Consider the following 25,525-nt stretch of genomic DNA (forward strand, 5'->3'; position numbering starts at 1 on the left):
TAATAATCTCAGGGTTGTCAGTTACTTTAAACACTGCAAGCAAACACTGGAAATCAAGACAGCCAGAATTCCAAGTCAATAAAATTATTATTGCTCAGAATGTTTCACTTGCAACAGTTTCTCTGTATATTAATATCAAATCAAGTTAATAAATTGGAAAAAAAATCACCAAAGTAGGATATATAAACCCACATGGAAATACAGAAATTTAGCAAGTAATTACAGGAAAAAAGGTAATCCTGAGAAATTTGGTTTGGTCATTTAAGAAAAGGTGATTCTGAAATGGTTTGTAACAAAATAGAAAAATACAATAAAGTTTTTAAATCGTTAGTTCTAAATTTAAAAAAAACCTAACATGGGTTTTATTTCATTTTTTTAGAGAAACATTTTTCTCTAAAATGGATACAATCATTTTTATGTAGTGGGCCACCATACAGTTTATAGAGAAAACTAATCAGATCAACGTTGTCAGGGTGGTTTTGTGGGACTCTCGGCTGAAACACACTCTAGGCCCACACAGCCACACAACTACCCCTCTGAGGACTGGTAGAAAGACCTCTGTGTTTGTTCCCGGGAGCCCAAACTAGAAATACCATTTTCCCTCTCCTGTAAGGGTATTTTTTTTAATGTCATTTTAGACATAAACAGGCTTTAAAGAGTCGAAGCACTTTTGAAGATAATGAGTTACAGTATTTCAAAGAAACTGTACTTTTATTTTTCTAATCAACTGGAACAGACACCATTCTAAAAAGGTCAAGAATCATAAACTTGACAAGAAAAGTTTTCATCACTCTAGGCCTTTCCCTTTACATTATATAGGAGGAGGAATCTGGGAAGAATTAAGTCCCTCCGATTCCCTCTCCCAATAACTTGTAAAAAGGAGTAACAGTCACAAAAGAAAATATGATTCATAGATACATTCTACCATGTGTTTTGACTTGTAGAATTTTTCATACCAGAAAAGGTTAAACATTTTATTAACTGTAAGGTGTTTAGGTCGGTACAAAATACGAGGAAAAAACATTAATTAATCTCAAATGGTTTAAAACATCAAATGAAAACAAAAAGTTACACTAACATCCAAGAAAACCTCAAGATTTCAACTTGGGACTTGAACATACTGGACAGATTAAACGGCTAGGCTATCAGTTAACAGTTACAGATAATAATAAGACTGTGGAAACCAGATGGCACTCCATCAGTAAGCTACTCCATAAGTACAAATGATATCTGGTCACTTAACTCTTTCTGCAATTCATTAATTCGATAAACAGTTACTGAGCACTTGTTATGTACCCAAACACCACCGTGCTCAGTACTGCCATGCATAGAATGAAGCAGAACCCAGCTGGACGACAGGACCCGCTCACTTTTTGGCTCAGAAGCCAGAGACTTCTATACCTAGGAAGCCGAATTATGAACTGAACAGCACCTGTCTGGCTTATCATAACAAACAACCATAATGGTACAGCCCCAAATCAGCTAATGTATTAATTAACTAAAGGAAGTTTGCTAGACCCTACTGAATTCAGCAGGACCACTTACAATGAGGATGTTGACTTGTTAGGTATCTGCTTTAGGTTTAACCAATGGAGTTCCCCTATTTATCCAAACTCTGAAAAGGGGAGAGAAGATAACTTGAATAGTATAAAAGAAAGTAAGACCCATAAAATAATCCTTTCATTCTTAGAGACTTTTTCTGAAGCTAAAATTCTTCAAAATACTGAGTTAGGATATCATTTTGCAAACTGCTATAAAATACCAATTTGGGAAATATATTTTGACCCAAACAGGGAAACAAATCTTTTCTTCTTGAAAATTAGTATTGATAAGCTTTTTGGTGAATACCTAAGTTCAAAAAAAGAAACTGAAAACAGCTATTCAAACTCACTAGATTTATTTAGCTATGGCGTGTGAAACAAGCATCATGACCAAGTCTGAAGTCAGCTAACTGCTTTACAAAGGTACTGAGGTTGCAAAGGACTTAACTGGTTCATAAGCTATCTCTAAACAGGTTGATTCTTTCTTTATTTTCTTTATCTTGTAACAATGATGACTTAGCTTTTACATTCTTTTTTTTGTGACAGGGTCTCACTTTGTCACTTGGGCTAGAGTGCAGTAGTGCAATCACTGCTCACTGTAGCCTTGACCTCCTGGACTCAAGTGATCTGCCCACCTCAGCCTCCTGAGTAGCTGAGACCACAGGCATGTACCACCATACCTGGCTAATTTTTTAACTTTCTGTAGAGATGGGGTCTCACTATGTTGCCCAGGCTGGTCTTGAACTCCTGAGCTCAAGTGATCCTCCTACCTCGGCCTCCCAAAGTTCTGGGATTACAGGTATGAGCTACTGTGACCAGCCAGCTTTTGCATTCTTAAAAGCTGTATTTCAAGGTGGTTTGACATCTGAGTTGCTCTTGAATGTTCTGGTGACTGTAAATGGAGAAGTTTCTGCACACTGGCCCCAGCTTTCCAAGTTTATGTTTCCTGCCCTCAAACTTCTTGCCCCAGCAACCTCACTTCTCTCTCCAGGCCCAGGTCTGGTGAGGACTAAGGGGGCTGCTCTGCTCCCACAGCCCACAGTTTTGTTTTTGTAAATGTAGATATACATGTCCTGCAAGTCATCAGAAATTAAGCAAATACAGTCATGCCAAAATATTCCTTTTAAAACATCTGCTCTAACAACAACCAATTAAAGTGATGACAGAGCCTCTGAAAAGTAAAACAGATGACCATGCTAGTGCTGTTTTTAATGCTTTATGCAATAAATAGCACAGGAGTAACTTATCCAGCTTACTCTGGCTTCAGCCTCTCGGTTATGAAGTCAATGCTTTAAAAGTGGAATAACTCAGAGTGCAATTGGCCAAAAAACATCAAGCTGTTCTGTGCTGATGGAGATGGGATAAAGGCCTTGAGAAATAATGAAAAGGAGGCCCTGCACTGGGGAGTTATATTCGTTCATCATAGGGATCAATTAAAACCTCCGCATGACCCCAGACTCTTTACAACTACAATGTTTTAAACATTTTTTCATTGAAATGTTCTCAATTAAATAAGCCATTAAAGTAAGAGAACAAAATTTAAACTGTAATGAGACCAAGGTCTCAAGATAAAATAAATACTAGAGAATGAGAAAGCGGCCCCTTAGATGAGAATGTCATGTTAAGTGGTGGCCTTTCTCCATCCACCTGCCTTTATTCTACTAAGCAACAGAGCCACAGACTGCAAATTCCAGGGCATGTGCACAGTGGGGACTGTTTGGAAGAGCACTGACTAAGGATTGACAAGGCATCTCTCAGTTCCATTTCCACGAGGTTGTCATCCACAGCCACACCCAAGAATGGCCAGCACACCCAAGAATCTGCCGAGTGGGTCCATGGGACAAACATTAAAGGATATGACACAAAATAATTCGCTATGAATGCCACCAGCACTCCAGATTCAGGTTTTTCTGTTAATAGATGATACTGATGATGATGACAATGTTTTCACTGTCTGGATGTACAGAAACCTCAGAAGGTTTCACTCCACAGCTTCTCTGTTCATTGGCTTGATTTGCTCTTAGCCTCTCATGAACCAATGAAGAACGACAGGATTAGATGTGAGCAGGAGAAACAGCAACACCATATTCTCATTCCAGTGACACAAAGTTTCTTTATTCTGAGTAAATGACTTTATTTAGAACTCTAACCAAAAGCAAATATTTGTTGACTGCCTACTCTGTGCACTGCAATGGGAGCTATGACAGAGTTTTAAGTTCTGGTTCTTGCCTTAAGAAGCTGATAATTTAATTGCAGAACAAGAGATGAGCTCTTGAGAAGTCAAATGGAAATGACTTACATTTGTTTGTTTTTGAGACACAGCCTTGCTCTGTCACCCAGGTTGGAGTGCAGTGGCGTGATCTTGGCTCACTGCAACCTCCGCCTCCTGGGTTCAGGCAATTCTCCTGCCTCAACCTCCTGAGTAGCTGGGATTACAGGCGTGCACTACCATACCCAGTTAATTTTTGTATTTTTGGTAGAGATGGAGTTTTGCCACGTGGGCCAGGCTGGTCTCGAACTCTTGACCTCAAGTGATCAGCCCATCTCAGCCGCCCAAAGTGTGGGATTATATGCATTAGCCACCACGCCCAGCCAAAATGACTTACATTTGAAGACAATGAGAGCGCTAACAAGCAGCTGTACACATCAGCAGTACACACACACAGGCATCCCATGCCTGCCATTCAAATTCAAAATCCATGCTAGAGAGAAGAGGGCAGGAAGAAGGAAACTAATTTGCAGCCATGCAGGTGACAGAGTTAGAGCATAGACTTGTGGACAAGAAAATGCAGGTGTGCACTTGCAGACAATCCCTACAGGGAAGCAGTCGGAGACAGGAATGGAGATACAGACCTGGCTCGCCTGAAGTTTGATCTTTACCCCCAATGGAACTGGAGCCAGCAAAGACTTGTGGAGAGAACTGCTGTGATCAAAGCGTTCAAGAAATGTTAAGCAGGCCACGGTATGCAAGACACAGTACAGAAACCCTTGGCACGCAGACCCCCCAGGAGCAATTAGAATAACCCCAGTTTGGAGTGATAAGGCCTCAAGTTCAGCAGTCACACACACACACAATGGAAAATCTGGGTCATCTGCACCTAACATTTAGAGGCTGGGGAGAGGGGTGAGTGAGGCACTAAGGGCAGGCCCAGCAGAGCAAGTGCTCAGTCGACAGTGGTCACTCACGTTGTTTTCATTCTCACCAAGATGTGGATGAACAAGCCCTGGTTACAGATGAGGAACAGAAAGCCAAGGAAAAGGGGGTAGATCCCAAAAGCCTGATCCAATGACAGAATCCTGCATATGACAGGAGAAAGAGGAGCTCAGCCAAGGACTGTGAAGACGGGCCAACTTTCAGGTGGAAATACCTGGCCTCCAGTTTCATGCAGGTCCACAGCCTGGAGGGAGTCGCTGACCTGAGGGAAGGGACAGGACTCTCAAGGAGAGGGCATCAGGCAGCATCAAGGGCAGACCCTTGACCAGTGGGAGGGGACCCTGCTGGCAAACCCTGACTCCGGAGCTATGGCTTCCACACTGTGTGGCCAAAGGCCCCTCAGGAGTGGCCTCAGAGACGCCCCTTCCCACACACTCCTACTCACCTCACTACCCCCTGGTCCCCATGCCAAACAGCAGCTTATGATGTTTCCTATTACAGTCCAGATATAATTACAAGTCCACAAGGGGTCCCTGCTAAGGAAGCTTGAACACAAGCGCTCTATAAAGTGCCCTCCCTGCCTTTTGAGGATGGAGCCAAGCCACCAAGGTGAGCTGCACCTCTCAGATATGCCTGTTCTGGACGAGACTTGCACCTCAAAGATGCTCGTTAGCCAGAATAAGAAGAAACACATTTCTGAAAACAAGGTGGTCACGGCTGCAAAAATGTCCAATTCTATAGCATTAAAGCTGAAAAGAAAACCTTTAAATGACCTCACATTCAGCTCTAAAAAGTTGAGAGGCAGAAAAGTCTGGAAAAGAGCAAGTGAAGCTGTTTAGTTTCCTCAAGAAAGAACAGTGAGCAGTTCAGAGGGGACTGTGAGCTGCGTGAAAATGAGAACCTGGTAGCTCATTTCACTCAACAATGCCACTGTGGCTCCAGACACAGAAGAAAAGACCTCACAGTAATGACTGGGGAGCTCAGTCTCTATCCCCTGACACTGGCAGTGGTGGCCCCAGGAGCTCTCACACTCAGGATGGGGCCTTGCCACAGTGTAGGTCGAGCTAACCTCACCGACAACAGAGGTCTTCAAATGGTGCCACCGTCCCACTGCTTGGCTCCCGGCTCCCTCACCCCTAAACAATGGCAGGATTCAGCTGCCATTCTTCAGCATTACACTTGCATGCCAAAATCCTCACAGAAACATAACTGCCTGCTCCTTTTTAGAGCTGTTAGGAACTGACCTGTTTATCATGTGTGTAACACACTGACATCCCATAAACAGAAACTCAAGAAAATTCAAAATTCAAAACAGCTTGTCCAACTATATCCTACAATCAGGTAGCACTCAGCACTCATGCTATAGTACTAGCCCAAAATGTGTTTCTAAGTTTCAAAACATAAAAATAGATAATAAAAACTGGTACTACAGACATCTGGTATCTTAAAAATATATAAACACATGGACAAACATATGTTGTTCTGTTCAACAGTACTGCAAGAACCAAATACTGACACTGGTAACACCTTCAGGAAGCTATGTTAAAAGCAATGCATCTTGTTTTCCTATGGAAAAAGAACTGGCAGCTTCCGTCTAAATTTACCAGCCATACACATGTGCAGACAGTTTAACGACTGCCCTGGGCACCTTAGCACCTATAAGCATTTCTCATTTGGGATACACAAGTCATTCCCACCTGAGGTAGGTAGATACTCCCTATGCATCTGACGAGGGCCTTCTGCAGGTCAAGTAATGTGCCAGGTGCCAGAGACAGAAGAGAAAGTGACCTGGCCCCAGAGGCAGAGGCATGGGGAGAAGTGAGAGGGCGCTCAGGTTGGGGGCTTTCTGTGGAAACCTGGCAAATAGATTTAGGTAAGAAGCGGCAAGTGACTGGACTCATTAACAGAGAAGCTGGTGGTCAGTTCATAAGGCAGACGGATCCATGTCACAATCGCTGAGAGTCACCTGAACATGTGGCAGAGCGAGGAAGAAATGCCTTCATTGGATCAACAAATGTTCAAAAAAACACCTGCTGTATGCCAGGGGGGACCTTGCCTTCAAGGGACACACGCCCTCTCACATGCCATCCTTCTTGCAAGTGAACTGATAAGAGGGGAACTGTCAGCAGAGCAGCCCCATTTGGTTCCCGAGTCCCAAAACCTACTCTCTGCCTGGCCCATCAGCGATCTTTCAGCTCTGGAAAGGCTCGTCAGGGCCGCTTAGAAAACAGTGGTCTCCTCTCCAGGATGAGCTGAGCCATCTTTGAACTCTGCAGTCCCTGGCTGCTTCCTGGAACACCTGCTGCTGATGAAAAGCAGGCCCCGATTTGACGGGTACCAGCTGCTGAGAACAAAACACTCAAGGTAATCGTGGTGCAGAATGGCTGCTTTAATGAAAAGCAATGCCATCTGATGGGCTAGGTGCACTTCATGAAGTGAGAGGTCGGGTTTCCTTTTAAAAGCAAACTACACAGATCCCTTTGGCATCCCCACCACCTAGCCCTCCTTGGTTTCCACATCCACTTAGAATTCTCTCACACCTGCTGGAAGTCAGGGGTCGTAAGCAAATCACAAGTGCCTGGTACTGCCAGGCTGGATGGAACCGTTTGGCTGGCTGCTGCTTTAGTCACCTGGGGCTGCTTCCAGCGCCTTCTTCCCTGCCCCTCCCACAATCTGCACTTAGAAATTCGGCACAAATCCCTTGTTTTCTTCAACTCTGGGTTTCATTTATAGGGGTTGGAAACTAATGTGCTTTTTGGCTCATATAATGAGAAAAATGTTTTGATTAAAACACACACATAAACTGATTCCTTTTTTGAAGCAAACAAAACTATTTTCCATGTTGCTTTAAAAAAAAATTAAGTAGACAAAGTGCAATCACTAAAGTATATCAAACTCTGCTGAAGGATGACAGAAAGTAGGAGGAAAGCTATACCAAGAAGATGGTGAAATCAAACTCAAAGTCAAACGTCAAGGGAAAGAGACAAATCTTTCTTACAGAAGAATTCCAAATAGGGTTGCCACATTTAACAAAATACAGGACGTCTAATTAACTGTGAAGTTCGGATACTGCAAGGGACACACACTAAAAAAAAAAATTTATTATTTATCTGCAATTAAATCTATCTGGGTGTCCTGCCACTATAAATAATGCATGTAGATAACTTCAGGAGGTGGGGCTTAATCCACTCAACCCCTTTAAGAAAGGACTGCTTAGTGACTCACTCTCAAAGAACAGAGGAGGAAAAGAGAAAAACAGTAACTTTACAATGGAGAGGCCTGGCCAACATTCACATTAACCAGGTGATCAAGGTTAACATCATCAGGAATGTCACATGGATGTCACATACCCCTTGACATGATATGAGAAGGGTACTTCAGCTTTTTGGTACTCCTCCCAAAAACCCAGAACCATAGTCTATCACTAGAAAAACCTTGGACCCAGATATTCTATAGGATACATGGCCAGTCCTCCTTAAGACTGTCAAGGTGGTGAAAAACAAGGAAAGGCTGAGAAACTGTCACAGACAACAAAATGCAATGTGGCAGATCCTGAAACAGGATCCTAGACTAGATTCTGGAACAGAAAGAGGATATAAATGGAAAAATTGGTGCAATCCAAAAATATGTGTTTAATAGTAATGTACCCAATGTCAGTTTCTTAATTTTGACAATATGTTGTGGGGGTAACAATGGGGGCAGCTGGATGAGGTATATGCGTACTCTCTATACTCTCAGCAACATTTCTATTTTTGCAACTTTTCTGTAAATCTAAAATATTTCAAAATAAAAACTTAAAAAAGATATATTTGTGTGTAACATGCAAGAGAAAAAATAAACCCTACAGACCACATACATTCTTTTGTACAGCATTATTGACAAGGCTATAAAAACTGACTTCTATTTTGTTTACATTTCAGATGACTAAGTAACCCTTGCAAACAAGGCTGCAAAGGATAGGTACTTCATCAAATACTAAAGACTGCTACTTTTCAGGAATGGTGGTCCTAAATGCCAAAGACGTTTCAGAGCCGCTTGTCAATTGTAACTCAGGACACCATTCAAACTAAGAATACGTAACTAAGTTGAGTAACCCACACCCTTCCTGGAACTCACAAACTAGAGAAACAGCCAGGGCAGAACCACCAGGCTCCTGAGCCTGATGGAAAGGCAGGGTCTGACTCCACAGCTGGCACTCCTCAAGGGGATACCCGAAGAGAGCTTCCCCAGAGCTGGGGCTGATCCCAGGAGTCAGGCCAGCCACCATTGGAGCACTAGGCAGGTGCCCTGCTGGCATCTGTCTGAGGGCTGCTGTTGGAGATGCCTGGGCCTCTAATGAAGTGCCAGCCCGTCACAGAAGCAGACACTGGGCACAACTGCGAAGACCCCGTGGACCCCAGCCCCAACTGAACCCACCTTCCTCTCAGCAGCAGTCTCCAAACTCAGTGATGGCCCACACTACTGATAAAAAGATTGGGGGCATGTTCCTCCCATAATGCCCGTTCACTACTTATAAGTTAGCTATGTCTTCTGTGGTATTCACACACTAAAAACATTATAAAATGGCCCAAGATACATATAAATAGGAGTGGTAATATTTAGTTTCCATCCTCCAAATGGCTTTTTTTTTTATTGTTTTGCTGACAGCCCACACTAGAGACCACTGGCTTATTAAGTCCCTGAACCCCACCCACCCTGTGTACTCAGGTCTCCCTTAAGGAAGAGGTGGGGGGAGATGGGATTTGAGGCAACTAGTGACCCTAACCTAGCTCTAGATGCTTGAGAAGGGTGAGGCCTGCAGGGCCCCTAAACAGACCAGCAGGAGCCCCTGGGCCACACACCCTTGCCTCACACACAACACACCCCACACTTCTACCAGAGCTGTAGATTGAAAAAGCAAACTGTCCATGTCATCTCTCTGCTTAAAATTTTTCCAAGGCTTCCAAAACTCTGAAGTCAAAATACAAAGTGCTTAAAATGGTGTCCACAGCTTCAACTGAGTTCCTGAGCCAAATCGGTTCCCCAAATCAGCCCCCCTCACCCCTGGCCACCGCCACACAGATCTGCTCATGGATTCAGGACAGCATCACTGCAGAATCTTGAATCCTGCTGTAGAATTTCCCATCACCGAGGACATTACAAGAAACAGCATGGAGCTGAGCCCCAGATGCCAATACCATCAGAAAGCAGGAACACAAGGGGCATGAAGGCAGTCGGTCCCCTCCTCATTAGAACATCCTAGAAGACTCTATGAGTTGGAAGAACACTTTCTCATGCTCAGAGGTGAATACACCAGGCATTCGTTGTATTATTCCTTCTTATAGGTCTTAAATAAGAATGCGCAGTAAAAATTTTGGAAAAAAAGAGTGAAAAGGACACACACAACATGAACTCTGTTCACAGAAACAATTCTGTTCTGAAAGACTGTTGAAAAAATAAATACAGTCATCCATCACTTAACTGTGGGACACATTCTAAGAAACACATGGTTAGGTGATTTCATCGTCTTGTGAACATCACCAAGTGACTTACACAAACCTAGATGACAGAGCCCACTACACACCTAAGCTATGTGGTGTAGCCTATTGCTCCTAGGCTACAAACCTGTACAGTACGTGATATGGTTTGGCTTTGTGTCCCCACCCAAATCTCATCTTGAATTGTAATCTCCATAATCCCTACATGTCATAGGAGGGACCCAGTGGGAGGTAACTGAATCATGGGGGCACTTTCCCCCATGCTGCTCTCATGATAGTGAGTTCTCATGATATCTGATGGCTTTACAAATGTCTAGCAGTTCCCCCGCTGGCACTTATTCTCTCTCCTGCTGCCCTGTGAAGAGGTGCCTTTTCTACAGTTATAAGTTTCATGAGGCCTCCGTAGCCATGCATAACTGTGAGTCAATTAAATCTCTTTCGTTTATAAATTAACCAGTCTCGGGTATTTCTTCATAGTGGCATGAGAACGAACTAATATAGCATGTTACTCTACTGAATACTGTAGGCAACTGTAACACGATGGTAAGTATTTGTGTATCTAAACATAGAAAAGAAACAATACTATAATCTTATGGGACCAGCATCATGTGGATATGTAGATGGACCACTGCATAGATATATGGAGTCCCTTGTTAACCAAACATCATTATGTGGCATGTGACTGTAATTTGATTTATTAAATTAAGTGAGCCATTCATTTTGGTAAGAACATAGATCAAAGTACTTAATAACCTATTGTATGGAAACTTTGTATTTTTTGTTTTTTTATAGATACAGAGTTTCGCCATGTTGCCCAGGCTGGCCTAGAACTCCTGGACTCATTGATCCTTCCATCTCTGCCCAGGCTGGCCTAGAACTCCTGGACTCATTGATCCTTCCATCTCAGCCTCCCAAAGTGCTGGGATTACAGATGTGAGCCACCACACCCAGCTATATGGACACTTTCTATGAAATTTTTCTACCAAACTAGATCATGAAAACAAGGTCGCCAGCCCTATTAGGGCATCCCATGAAACTAGGATGCCAGCCCTATTAAGACCTTTTCCAAGGAAAAGCCATTGTTAACAGAGAGGTTAACACTGTCCTTCTGACCTGGGTAGGATACCAAAGGGGCAGGGAACTGAGAGGACAAGACCACTGGGCATAACCAGAGACACATGGTTCCCGCCCCAGTCACAACCCCAGCCTCCCCAGGCCCTGGACCCTCATTCCCCATTCCCACTACACAACAAAAGCAATAAAAACGACTTTGCCATAAGAGCCATAAAGTTAATTTATCAGTAATTTCACCTCCTGAGCCACAACTGAGTTATCTGAAGCAGCTGTGTGTCCATTCAACAATGTGACAAGAAGGCCAGAACTGACCAGATGGCTGTTTTATATCTATTTAAAAGGAAAGTGGAACCAAAACAAAAAGGAGGGGTGAATATTTGACTTCTCTCCTATTATCCATTTGGAAATGTCAGTACACATAGGATATAGGTCAACCGCATTCTTTGTAACTGGCGCACAGTATTCTACACTATGGACAAGATACCCTTTGTGTAACCTTTCCTCTACTGATTAGCATTTTGGTTGTTTGGATAACACTGTATTGAGCATCCTTCTACCAATACCCTTCTGCACATATGTATGTGCTTCTGGAGCGGCTTGCAGAAGTGGAATTGCTCAGTCAGGTTAGGTCTGGTTCTGATTTGACTCAGCATTTGCTGACTGCTTTCCAAAAACACTCTCCCCCACCCCCCAGCTGGGCATGGTGGCTCACACCTGTAATTCCAGAACTTTGGGAGGCTGTGGCAGGCAGATCACTTGAGGTCAGGAGTTCAAGACCAGCCTGGCTGTGGCAGGCAGATCGCTTGAGGTCAGGAGTTCGAGACCAGCCTGGCCAACAAAAATTGCTAGTATTATTGATTTTTAATTTTTACCAATCTAACAAGGCAAAACATGGGAGCTTATAACTTGCATTTCCTGGATCATCAGGAAAACTGAACATCTTTTCACAACATTTTTTTAAAGAAATGGGGTCTCGCTCTGTCACCCAGGCTGGACCGCAGTGGTGCAATCATAGCTCACTGCAGCCTTGAACTCCTGGCCTCAAGCGATCCTCCCACCTCAGCCTTCTAAGTAGCTAGGACTACAGACTTGCACCACCATGCCTGGCTAATTTTTAAATGTTTTGTAGAGACGGGGTCTCACTATGTTGCCCAGGCTGGTCTCAAACTCTTGACCTCAAGCAATCCTCCTGCCTCAGTCTCCCAAAGTGCTGGGATTACAGGCATAAGCCACTGTGCCTGGTCTCTTTTCAAATCTTAATGTCCATTTATATTTCTTCTGGACATTACCTGTTGTCAGCCTTTTCTCAGTTTCCTACGGCTCTTCAGCCTTTTTTTTTTTCTTATTGATTTGTAGGTGCTCTTATAGATTCCAAATATTATTACTTTGTTTAAAAAAAGTTTCATAAATGGAGAGACATACCATGTTTAAAGACTAGAAGACTCCGCCAGGTGCAGTGGCTTACGCCTGTAATCCCAGTACTTTGGGAGGCCAAGGCGGGCGGATCACGAAGTCAGGAGATCAAGACCATCCTGGCTAACACGGTGAAACCCCGTCTCTACTAAAAATACAAAAAATTAGCCAGGCGTGGTGGTGGGCACCTGTAGTCCCAGCTACTCAGGAGCCTGAGGCAGGAGAATGGCATGAACCTGGGAAGCAGAGCTTGCAGTGAGCCAAGATCGCGTCACTGCACTCCAGCCTGGGTGACAGAGCAAGACTCTGTCTCAAAAAAAAAAAAAAAAAAAGACTAGAAGACTCAACACAGTAAAAAAGTTAAATCTCTGCAAATTGAGTACAGGTTTAATGTAATTCCTATCAAATTCCCAGCATCATTTTTTGTAGACACAGACAGCTTTTTCTAAAATTTATACAGAAAGGCACAGGTCCTAGAACTGCTTAAAAACACGTCTAACAAAGGAGAATACAGTGAGAGGAAATACTGTACCCAACATTAAGGCTTACTATAAAGCTACAGTGATCAAGATAGAGTGATAATGGCAGAGGGATAGGCACAAAGATGAACGGAACAAAACAGAGCGCAGAAACAAACCACACAAGTCTAACCAGTTTTTGACAAAGGTATAAAAATGGAGGCAAGACAGTGCTGGATCAACAAGGCATCTATAGAAGCAAAGAAAATGAACCTCAACCTATAGGTGGGTAGACAGAATCATTGTCAATATCCTGGTTGGGATATTATCTGTGGTTCTGCATGATGCTTCCACGTTAGGAGAAACTGGGTGAGGGTACACAGCATCTCACTGTATTATTTCTTACAATTGCATGTGACCCTATAGTAACCTCAATACAAAATTCAATTTAAAATATTACAAATATTTTTTCCTAGCCTAACTTTTTTCTTCTGCATTTGTTTATGGTATATGGGGTTAATTTTTATCTAGTCAAAATATATCCCCTGGATTTATTTAATATTTTATATTTCACAATTTTCTCGAAGTTGCTAAAATGAGCAGATAGGATGTCTATTTTAAACTCTCTTTATACTAAATAATTTTTTTGTAATAAAAAGCCTTTTTTTTTCTTTCTTCCTTTTTCTTTCAGTTTCTGCTTTGCTAAATAAAAGCTTCTTTTTTGGGCCACCCACGGTGGCTCATGCCTGTAATCCCAGCACTTTGGGAGGCCAAGGCAGGCAGATTACTTGAGCTCAGGAGTTTGAGACCAGCCTTGGCAACATGGCAAAACCCTATCTCTACAAAAAAATACAAAAATTTGCCAAGCGTACTTGTACGCACCTATAGTCCCAGCTACTCAGGAGGTTAGGATGGGAGGATTGCTTGAGTCTGGGAGGTTGAGGCTGCAGTGAGCCATGATCACACCACTACACTCCAGCCTGGGCAACAGAGCAAAACCCTATCTCAAAAAATAAAAATAAAAAATACTTTTTTTTGAGACGGAGTCTCGCTCTGGCTCCCAGGCTGGAGTGCAATGGCACAATCTCAGCTCACTGCAACCTCCACCCTCCTGAGTAGCTGTGACTACAGGCTCCCACCACCACGCATAGCTAATTTTCGTATTTTTAGTAGAGATGGGGTCTCACCGTGTTGGCCAGGCTGGTCTCAAACTCCTCTTCTGACCTCAAGTGATCCACCACTTCGGCCTCCCAAAGTGCTGGGATTACAGATGTGAGCCACCATGCCCGGCTGGTAAAAAAAATATTTTCTTTCTTTCTTTCTTTCTTTTTTAAAGTTATGGGATACATGTGCTGAACGTGCAAGTTTGTTACATAGGTATACATGTGCCATGGTGGTTTGCTGTACCTATCAACCTGTCATCTAGGTTTTAAGCCCCGTATGCATTAGGTATTTGTCCTAATGCTCTCCCTCCCTTTTCCCCCCACTCCCTGACAGGCCCCGGTGTGTGAAGTTCCCCTCTCTGTGTCCACGTGTTCTCACTGTTCAACTCCCACTTATGAGTGAGAACATGCGGTGTCTGGTTTTCTGTTCCTATGTTAGTTTGCTGAGGATGATGGTTTCCAGCTTCATCCATGTCCCTCCAAAGAATATAAACTCATTCTTAAAAAAATATATTTTTTGATTAACCATAATAAACTCTATAAAAGACAACATTTAAAAAATTAAACAAACCTCAGCATGACATTAAAAGATATGGTTAAGTAATCTCAATTTCAAGTTTAAGTTGATATGACAAAAGAGAAATTAAACATCATGAATATAATGGAAAGAGCACATGTACTTGTAGCTGTTCATAAGGGGAGGGAGGAAAGAGTCTGCAAATCGAGGAGAATGGGAGAGACCCCTTCCACAGGTCAGCCTGGGCACTCGTAGTGGGGAGCAACAGGGCCAAAGGTGCAAACCATTGCTGGGCGCTGCTTTTGACCAAGTTTGTTAGCACCTGACTCGGGCTTGCATCCATCAGACTACGTCCCAGAAAGAAAAGATGTCTGTTTCACTTTTCTAAAACTTTCTTGAGGAGTATACAAAAAGTATTAGTTTTGAAATTATAAATTCTTCTTAAGAAAGCAGCCAAGCACATTTGAGATCTCTGTGTTTACGCTTTTTCTTTTTTTAAGAATTCATTTAGATATCATAGAACTACAAATAATAAAGTTCATTTTCAATTCCTAAAATGTGCCAGATGCCATTCTTTCTACGGAGTGCACAAATGTGCCACCTTTCTACAGAGAGGTAAATGACCTGTCCAAAGCTGTCAGATGCCACACCCAAGCCTGGGGCATCAGGGGGCTGCTCCTCTAAGTGCAAGGCTCACTCTGCACCACAATCACATCAACTGCTAATCAATGTCCCACCCCTACATAAGTGGGTAAGGCTGCTTGTGCCAAAACTTTCTTCTTTGATGCTAACATGGAGAGTGTTAATAAAGACTGACTCTGTGAAACAGATAAACATTTATATGTCAGTCATGTTTAACCAGTAGAATAGGAAAAAGTAAAGTCAGAGATCTTCCTCTTCCTACAACTTACTAACCAAGTTACCTGTGTGTTTACATGGGGTTGCACGCGAATGACAAACCATTAACAGACATTGAGAAATGAAACTGGCTAGCACAATGACTTCATCTCAGAAAAGAACGTCAAAGTTCATCCACATTTTCATCTATTAGTATCTATGGCAAAGACATAAAGCATAACAAACATTTAATTATTAGAAATTAAGTATAAATATCATGAGGCTGAGGCAGGAGAATGGCATGAACCCGGGAGGCGGAGCTTGCAGTGAGCCGAGATCGCGCCACTGCACTCCAGCATAGGCGACAGAGCAAGACTCTGTCTCAAAACAAAAAAAAAAAGAAATTAAGTATAAATAGAAGAGAGACTAGCTATAGCTTGATATTTAGACCTATAGCTAAATCTTTTAAAAACAACAACAACAACACACAGGGGTGGGGGAAACACACACACATCTCAGACTATTATGCCCTCTGCCTAGAATGTTCTTCCCCCAGATATCTACATGGAAAGGGGCTTAATAAATACTTTTTATAGGCAGAAATAATGCTTAACAAGCAAACCCATTTAGTGTCACAGAGCCTTGCCACTTCTCTCTTCCGCTGTGGCAGCCAGCCTCCAAGACGTGCCCCAAGTATCCTCGCCTCCTGGTATTCAGGCCCTGTGTACTCCCCTCTAATACTGAATAAGGCTGACCTCTGTAACCAATAGAATATTGTGGAAATGTGTATGTGATTTGCAAGGCGAGGCCCTGAAGGACGTTGTAGCCTCCACCTTGAACTGCTCACTCTGGGGGAAGCCAGCACCGTGTCATAAGCCACGTCAAGCAGGTCTATGGGGAGGCCCACGTGGGGAAGAACTGAACCTCCTGCCAACTGCCCAGCAAAGCCTCTCCTGAATTCTGGGCTCACAGAAACTACATGAGATACTATATGTTATTGTTTTAAGCCACTAAGCTTGAGGTAATCTGTTACACAGTGATAGATGACTAATAGACATATCTGTATTTCTTTCTAAGATTCCAAGCACTCAATAGACAATAAGTGCTTGCTGACTTGAATTAAGGCAGTGGTGAGAATGATTTTCTGTTGAGCGATCTGGACTCCCTCATTCTGCTCCTTTTGTTGGCCAAGCCCACATTTGGGCAACCCAATTAGCTAGGTTAGAGGTGCTATCTCTGGCCAAGAGAAATGGAAAGATTGCAGAAAAGTGATGGTCTGAGTTTTAGACCATTTTTATCTCCAAAGTCTCCAGAATTGCTAGAGGTTCTTTGTCTATTTTCTAATAAATAAGAAGGGCTATTATCCTTTCCCCTTGTTTTTTTTCAGCATGTTGCCAACAGAGTAGTAATGCATAAATAGTAATGCATAAACCACAAAAGGCCCAGTGCTAGGTTACCTGTTAATCGGCAAAGTAGGCACTCTCAGCACATCCTGCTCATTTGCTGAGTAAGGGGTCCTCGTGACCAAAGAAAGACCACACATAGGTGATGGGATGTGCAAACTGGAACCTGAGAACGGCTTTTCCTTTACTTATAATAGTATTGCCTTTGACAAAATTCAAAGAAGATTCATGGATTAGTGCTGTATCAATGTTAATTTCCTGGTTTAGAACATTATATTATAGTTATGAAAAAACAACCATTAAGGAAAGTTGAATAAAGGTATAAAGGTGATCTGCATCCTATTTTTGCAACTTTTTTTGTATGACAAATTATTTCAAAATTAAAAAGTTTAAAAACTAGAATTTATTTAAAGTAACAACAAAAAAGAATATTGCCATTAAAATTTAAATGACACTAAGCCCATTTACCGAAAGGCTCTGATGCCAGTTTTCCGGGGTGCGCTTGGAGAGGCTGTTCTGCCACGGCCACGACTAAGGAAGGTACTGAGACACGTGTGGAATCTAAGCTTGATTTCAAACCTCCTATTCCCTGGTAAACAAAAGACTTCAACTGTATGGGGTGTGATGTTAGCTATGTGAGGGCTGCAGGGACAAGAGCTGTCAAATCTACAACGGCAACTTCTCTGACGACCAGAGGAGCGAGGCAGACATAGTGCTCCGCCAGCATCCATGTGCTCCTTCGTGTTACCCGCGAGCCTCCCAAGAACTGAATGGGAACATGAGCAGAGGTGATGTGTAAGAGTCGGTGAGGTGCCTCCAGATCCCTGTTCCCCTGTCACCAGGTGGTGACACAAGCTAATGGAGAATGGATTCCTCAGTCAACGGAGTAGACCCCTGCCAAACTGTGTATAGTACTTTAGCAAAATTAACTTTTATTGTGTTAAGCCATAGAGATTTTGAGTCTGTGTGCTGTGACAACTAACATTTCTTAAGATAATCCCTATAAAGACAGTTCCATTTAGAGAATAATTAACCTAGAACTAAGAAAAAAGCCAAAGTGCTAAAAATTATCAAGTCACAATAAAATATTTGTACAGAAGAAAGAAAATATCCAAGCCTCCTTTATTTCCAGATGTTTCCTCCATTTTCCTACAAAGAAAACAGAAGTAAACAAATATTTACATAGAAAAATACTGCCACACTGCCTGTGTTAGGGAAAAAGAAGAAAACAAATGAGGCTGGGTGCAGTGGCTCACACCTGTAATCCCAGCACTTTGGAAGGCTGAGACACGTGATCATCTGAGGTCGGGAGTTCAAGACCAGCCTGGCCAACATGGTGAAACCCCGTCTCTACTAAAAACATAAAAAATTAGCTGGGTGTGGTGGCGCATGCCTGTAAACCCAGCTACTTGGGAGGCTGAGGCAGGAGAATCGCTTGAACCTGGGAGGTGGAGATTGTAGTGAGCCGAGATCATGCCATTGCACTCCAGCCTGGGCAACAAGAGTGAAACTCCCTCTCAAAAAAAAAGAAAAAGAAAGCAAGCGAAATGCCCATCAATTAAGAAAAGAATATGGCCATTCAATGAAATACCCTCTGGGGACCCCCAGGTATTGCCCCTGATGTGATGTGTGCTGCACCCACAACGCTCCCCTCCAGCATGGCTCTCAATTGTCCATGCTTACAGCCCTGCCATGCCACAGGGACACCCATGCACTTTCTGTGATGGCTGATAATTGCTGATACAAGATGATAGGTACATGGTGGTCCATTATACTATCCCCTCTACTTATGTGAGTTTGGAGTTTTCTATAATACAAAGTTTTAAAAATAAGTATTTCAGAAAAAAATTGCCATAATTAAAACAGACTTACCCTTGCAACAAACAGAAATTATCACTCTCACTAAAAGCAGCAAGAAAACTAACTCATACAGATAAAGCAACTGGCCTAGTACATCACTGGTTAGAATGGGTTGCTAACAGATTAACTCATTAGTCTACTATAATCATTCACATAAATTCAGTGGTAATCGAAGCTATCTGTATCTGGATTAATTGAAGAGAGTTCATAACCTTCTCTGAAAAACAAAGATACTAAATTGGAAGCATTCCCACCAGACCTCATTTCCTAGGCTGTATTACACATCCTAAAATTATGGGTTCTTGTTTTGTTGTTACTGAAATTAAATTTAAGTGTTATAACATAGCTAAACATTATAATAACCAAAAACACTCTTTGAAATAACTTTATTCCAAACTACAGATTAAAATGAAATACATAAGCATGATCCATAAGCATTTATTAATTTTCTGAATCATGATTACTTTCTAAAATAATGTAATCTCACTTTAAAAGCACTGTTAATATTGATTAATGCTTTTAAAGAAAAAGGGTTTTTTTAGCAATGTAAGAGACTTTTATTTGCATATGTATAAAACCAAAGCCTCCCTTACCAACTTAACCTTTTATTCAACAGATTTTTTTTTTAATGAGCTTTCTCAGGTTGAATAGATTATTTTTCCCAGCCCATCAAATACAGAGAATGTTTCTGACAGAGAAAAATACAGGTTCTGGAGACGAGCCAGTGTGACTCCCAGAGCTCTGGCCTGGAGAAACACAACAGAATGGGTAAGCACTGAACAATGGCTTTACACACAGGTACTGAGAGACTCTCCTTAAAACCAGCCAAGCTTTGGGGGCAGAGTCCACAGACAGACCTGTAAACCCCTGCAACTACACTGAATTGAGCTGGCCTTTGAAGAACAAATGGCGAGGACTTGAATACTTTCCAGAGCAGCTCACTCATGGAGGACCCAGTGCCACTGCATTAGTCCATTTTCATACTGCTATGAAGAAATACTCAAGACCAGGTAATTTATTTTTAAAAAAGAGGTTTAATGGACTCACAGTTTCACATGGCTGGGGAGGCCTCACAATCATGGCAGAAGTGGACGGAGGAGCAAAGGCACATCTTACATGGTGGCAGGCAAGACAACATGTGCAGGGGAGCTGCCCTTTATAAAACCATCAGATCTCCTGAGACTTGTTCACTATCATGAGAACAGCACAGGAAAACCCTCCCACTGGGTCTCTCCCACAACATGGGAAGATTATGGGAGCTATTATAAAATTCAAGATGAGATTTGGGTGGGGACACAGCCAAATCATGTCAGCCACCCACTGGTCTGAGAAATTCTGGAGCTTTATTTGTTTAAACAGACCATATTATGAATTGGAAAGAAATCATATTTAAGGAAGTTCAGTCAGAAAAAATCTAAAGCAGTGCAGCCTGAAAGACTGTTTTCTATTGGGGCCCAGGTCTCTCACTTAGCCATGTCACATGACCTTGAACAAGTCATTTGAGGCCATCCCCATGCCCCTCCCCTCATGATGGCTGTGAGGGTCATATGCATGGATTTGAAACTTTAAAACTGTTTGTTCTCAAATGTGTTTTTATTAACAATGATGCTCTGTTATTATAATCCTCTACATATAACAATTTCATTTTTCAAAAGCAAGGTTTACTTTTGGAATTATACATTTCCAAAACAACAGCTTTCTAACATTTCACTTTTAAAAAGTAAATAAACTTTTGGAAAGAATGCCAGAGCTACTATCCAAAGAGAGATGTCTGATTAGAAGCTTATGAATTAACCACTGTCTAATTGTTAAACAAGTATGCTATTTGTCAGTTTAGCTCATACACCTTTCACAGTAATTATAAGCCACTAATAAGTAAAAATTATTTGAATTTCATAAGCTTACTTTAATTTTTAGAGTATTCTTATTTCACACTCAAAAATCAACATATTACTTTCATATATTAGCATACTTTAGACTAATATTTGAGTTCAAAGACAGCTAATTTATGAATCTGTTTGTTATTTTGTTTTGAGACAGAGTCTCACTCTGTCACCCAGGCTGGAGTTTGGTGGTACGATCTTGGCTCACTGCAGCCTCGACCTCCCAGGCTCAGACGATCCTCCCACTGCAGCCTCCCAAGCAGCTGAGATTTTAGGCATACGCCATAATACCCAGCTAATTTTTTGTAGAGATGGGGTTTCACCATGTTGCCCAGGCTCTTTTCAAACTGCTGGGCTCAAGCAATATGCCCACCTCAGCTTCCCAAAGTGCTGGAATTACAGGCGTGAGCCACTGTGCCTGGCCTGTTCTTTAATTAATTAATTAATTAAGTCAATGCCATGTGGCCACAACCCACTTGCTAAAAGCCCCAAGCTGCAGCTGGGTTTACCCTTTTTGCTTCAGGAAGTCTCAGACACACTGGCAAAAATTCTGTTTCTTGAGCAAGTCAGCCAACAACTGCTCCTGAACAACTCTCTCCTCTATTCCCCAGTGCCATTTAGTCCCTAAACAGACATGAAAGCATCCATCATTCTGTTCTAAATTCAGCAAAAATCCACAATTTATCATACTATTTTTAGTCCCACCCCATATCTGCATAGAGTTTTGCAGTCTACAAAGCATTTTTCCTATTGTGTCTCCCTTTCTACTGCTTCATACTGATGGAAATTCGGATGCTACTTCTGATACCAAAACACGTCTACAAGCTGGAGTTGAGAGTGCTTCATCAAAAATCAGACCAAAGTGCTCCAGCGGGATGGAAATGTCAAAGCTAGTAGAGTCCGCTTATGTGTGCCAGCCCCTAAGACTACACAGGACGAGGCAGCCCAGGTAGAGACACACTGCTCAAAAGTGGAGCTAGGAGTGTTACCCGTGTATCCCTGAAAGGGTCCTTTGGTCCCCTGAGGCCCTCCAGGCTGCACCTGCCTTGGTCTAAAAGCTAGATGGACCCCTCCAGACTCAGCCTGCCAGCTCCTGAATAGGAGCCAAGTACGTACCAGAAAGTAAAAATGTTGTCCAAGATTGTGACTGACTTTTAATCCTAGGAGTTACTCTACCTTACTATAGATTGTAAACCGAATAAAACCAAAATGGCATTTTTCTTTTATTGCTTTAGAAAATATTTTTATAGCTATTATTTTCCAGCTAATATTTCTTGGGAATCCCCCGAATGCCTAGAAGTGCACTTAATTTCAAGGACGGGGTATATAAGTTTATGCAAAGACTTAAATGCAGACACTTCTCAGTGCCTGCATGCTGCCCCCTGGGCCCGCCCTATGTCAGCCCCAACCACTGCAGACAGTTCCACGTCAGCTTCAGTACAGCTGACAGTCAGTACTCCTCACCATGCACTGCAGGTCTTTTTGCCATGAGGCCTTCTCAGAAGCCATGGAAGCCTGCTGGCCTGCTTGAACTTCCAATGGGGACAGGAACTAGTGGCTAAAGGCCCTACCTCTCATCCTCTGGACACATACCCTGGAAAGCATTCTGTCCACTTTAAATAAGTGGGCTGGTTTGAAAGACCCCAGATCTACCTCCATCCCTGCCCAGCTACAAGAATCTGGCAAGCCCTATGCCCTAATCTTTTGGGGCAGTGTTCTTAGCCTAGATCTTGGACTGTGCCCCAGAAGGATGCCAGAACCTACTAAAACCACAGTTCTCAATCTTAGCTACAGTTTAGAATCACCTGCAGAGCTTTGAAAAGTCTTGATGCTCAGACCACTCTCCAGAAAAATTTCACTGAACCGTTTTGGGGAGGGGCCCAAGCTGCACAGGGCTCAGCCTATGCTGGGACCTGAAAGTTCTAATGCTGGCCAGGAGCAAGATGCAGTGAGACATCTCAAAGGGGGCAGTCATGAGAGGGTTAACACAAACCCTCTCTTTATCAGAATATACTGGAGACAAAGGAGCCACAGAAAGACAGCTAGGCAGATTATGTACCAACAATTTTTAAAACTACCAGCTGTTGGCTGGGAGCGGTGGCTCACGCCTATAATCCCAGCACTTTGGGAGGCGGAGGCGGGCAGATTGCCTGAGGTCGGGAGTTCGAGACCAGCCTGGCCAATATAGTGAAACCCCTCTCTGCTAAAAATACAAAAATTAGCTCAGTGTGGTGGCACATGCCTATAATCCCAGCTACTCTGGAGGCTGAGGCAGGAGAATCACTTGAACCCGGGAGGCGGAGGTTGCAGTGAGCCAAGATCACACCACTGCACTCCAGCCAGCGTAACAGAGTGAGACTCCATCTAAAAACAAACAAACCAAACAAACAAACAAAAACTAACCAGCTGTTGTAACAGCTGTTTTGAAAATCCACCTCTTGCCACTGCTCTGAAATGGTATCCTTTATTATATTCTCGACTTCCCATAAATAATCAGGTTCTCTTTCCGGTCTCTCATCTAGTCTGCTAATAGGTTTCTCTCCTGCTCTGCCAGCACCACCTGTTGCATTACTAGAGTGTTGTAACATATTTTTATATTTAGGAAGGCCAGTACCCTCTGTGAGATTTTTTTAAATTACATTTATCTCTTTAATTCCACTGGAATTTATTCTAAGGTATGGTATAAAGGATCTAAAATCATTAATTTTCCATAATTGCAACCAGTTGCCCAATTACTACCTACTGAGAAATCCTCCGTCTGCCTTTAGTTTGTAATGCCTGCTTTATCACGTTACAACCATACACAGCAAATAGCACATAGTCAATTCTGAGCTGCTTCTTGCTTTCCCATAATTGGTCTAAGATCCTTGCCCTTGGGGAACTTATATTTTGGCAGAGGAAAGAGACAAGAAATGTAAAAAGTAAATAACCAATAGATACAGTGACAATATTTTAAAAGATACGTCTGACAAAGGAAGTCAGAAGTGGAGCAGTGTGGGGCACTGGGGGTTCAGTGCAGGGCAGCTGCAGCATGAAGTAGGGTGATCAGCGTGCAGGCCAGGAGTACAGAGCGGGAGGGCAGATTTCATCATGGAGAATGATGGCCAGGATGTGGGCAGGGAGGACGGGGCCGTGATAGGCTGCAACATGACAGGGAGACAGGGCTGATTTCACAGGCGTGTGACCTGAGCAGGCACACAGGGCCTTGTACTCAACTGGTTCTGCACTTAGTTAAATGCTCTGCTATAGCCATGTGGAAACTGTCAACAATTTTACTTGTTTTGTTTTCGTGTTTGTTTTTGTTTTGACACAGGGTCTTGCTCTGTCACCCAGACTGGAGTTCAGTGGTGCAATCTCGGCTCACTGCAGCCTTGACCTCCTGGGCCCAAGCAATCCTCCCAACTCAGCCTCCTGAGTAGCAGGGACTACAGACATGCACCACCACAGTGGGCTAGGTTTTTTGTGTGTTGTTTTGTTTAAATTTTGTAAAGATAACATCTCCCTATGTTGCCCAGCCTAGTCTCAAACTCCTGGGCTCAAGCAATCCACCTGCCTCCGCCTCCCAAAGTGCTGGAATTACAGGCGTGAGCCACTGCATCCAGCCCAATTTTACCTTCGAATGTGTGTTTTGTAGGTGAAGTCCAACAGGACTGTGGCGCATGAGCATGAGTGGAGGTGATACACACGATATGGGGGTCTGACGCCTTTCCCTGCTGCCCACTGAGCACAGCACTTGGGATTCCACGAGCACAGCACTGGGTGGGCCCACAATGTATGGGAGTTCAGCGACACTCAACTCACATGTACAGTAAGCGTGTTACTTCTACAACTGAATAAGGGGGTGCTGACAGCCCCAAGAGCTCACACTTTCCATCTGAACCAGAACTTGCCTTGAACACAGAAAAAGCAATGGTGTTCTAAGAAACATGAATGGCTTTGGAAGACCAAGGCGGGCGGATCATGAGGTCAGGAGATTGAGACCATCCTGGCTAACACGGTGAAACCCCGTCTCTACTAAAAATACAAAAATTAGCCAGGCTTGGTGGCGGGCACCTGTAGTCCCAGCTACTCGGGAGGCTGAGGCAGGAGAATGGCATGAACCCGGGAGGCGGAGGTTGCAGTGTGCGGAGATCACGCCACTGCACTCCAACCTGGGTGACAGAGCAAGACTCTGTCTCAAAAAAAAAAGAAAGATGAATGGCTGAGAAAGCCCATCAGAGTCTTTCTCGCCCGAGTCTTGTCTTGTGTTAGCCACCACTTCCCCTGGACATGCTGACTCAGAAAGCAAACAAGGTGACCCACAGCTCCCTGACCTGACAGTACCTCCTGACTCATCAGTGAACTGAACAAGACAGTAGTGGCAGGACATGTGTGAGACAAAAAGAAGGAATATGTTAGTTCCCACTGTTCTGGTAAGAATGAAATTCATATAATGTAGGAGCTATAAAATACAAATTGTGTAATTCTGGTCATTCCACATACAAGTTAAATTTGCTTTTTTTTTTTTTTTTTTTTTTTTTTTTTGAGATGGAGTCTTTCTCTGTTGCCTAGGCTGGAGTGCAGTGGCACGATCTCAGCTCACTTCAAGCTCTGCCTCCTGGGTTCATGCCATTCTCCTGCCTCAGCCTACCCAGTAGCTGGGACTACAAGCACCTGCTACCACACCTGGCTAATTTTTTGTATTTTTAGTAGAGACGAGGTTTCACCGTGTTAGCTAGGATGGTCTCGATCTCCTGACCTCGTGA

The 25,525-nt window shown here is 43.0% G+C and overlaps 1 protein-coding gene across 1 annotated transcript in view; it reads right to left on the bottom strand.

Moving 5' to 3' along the window:
• Positions 1–25,525, bottom strand: part of DTD1 (D-aminoacyl-tRNA deacylase 1) — a 175,077-nt gene that overhangs the window by 94,240 nt on the left and 55,312 nt on the right. The gene's annotated exons all lie outside the window — the stretch shown is intronic.

The sequence above is a fragment of the Nomascus leucogenys genome, chromosome 13 (assembly GCF_006542625.1).
Source record: "Nomascus leucogenys isolate Asia chromosome 13, Asia_NLE_v1, whole genome shotgun sequence".
In the NCBI taxonomy this organism is placed as follows: domain Eukaryota; kingdom Metazoa; phylum Chordata; class Mammalia; order Primates; family Hylobatidae; genus Nomascus; species Nomascus leucogenys.